We start from the raw sequence: 795 nt of genomic DNA on the forward strand, positions 1-795 counted from the left end.
CTATTTCAATATTAAAAAGCTAAGAGCTATGGTATTAAGATACTTCAAAAAACAATTAAGAAAAATAAGGAATGAGTTTACAAGTTTATTAACATAATAGTTATTAATGACGGCCGCCCAAAATAACAAACAATTTGTTCTTTAATGATTTCATTTAGTTTATATAAAGTTCAAGGATGTTATACATTTTTACAGATATCGTAAGAGAGTCTCACAACCGGCAAATTATCTTAAACAGCTTATATACTTTTTCATTGATGAATTTATGAAACCATATAAAAAAGAACAATTTTAAAATACCGAAAAAAAACGCTATAAAAAATCAAAAAGAAAACTAACAATATCTACCGTGTGTCTTGTCTTTATAAAAGAAGGAAAGATCAGATGTTCTTTATTAAGTCAAGTACCGCTCCGCCTACCTTTAAAAAATGCCATACCAGACTTTATATATGTATTAACCTATCATGAAAAAAAAATTTATGTTACGAATCGAATTTAAAGAAAGAAAAATAAAATACAACAAGTTACTGGACGATGCGATGTGTATACATTATCTGAATAATTTATTGTTCTGTAAACAAAATAATACAAAAGTACACAAAACTTTCCTCTCCAAGTCCAACACCTTTCCTATGTACGAGTATCTTCAAAAATATACTCGAACCGTACATAAACACACTTTTTGTGCTCCAAAATGGTGAAAATCTGTTTTCAACCTCTATATTTTCTCGCCAGACCAAATCCAGTATTTAGTTGTTATTTTGTAGCGAAAACGTATTGATCTCTTTTTGAAAA

Source organism: Eupeodes corollae, chromosome 2 (assembly GCF_945859685.1).
Source record: "Eupeodes corollae chromosome 2, idEupCoro1.1, whole genome shotgun sequence".
NCBI lineage: Eukaryota > Metazoa > Arthropoda > Insecta > Diptera > Syrphidae > Eupeodes > Eupeodes corollae.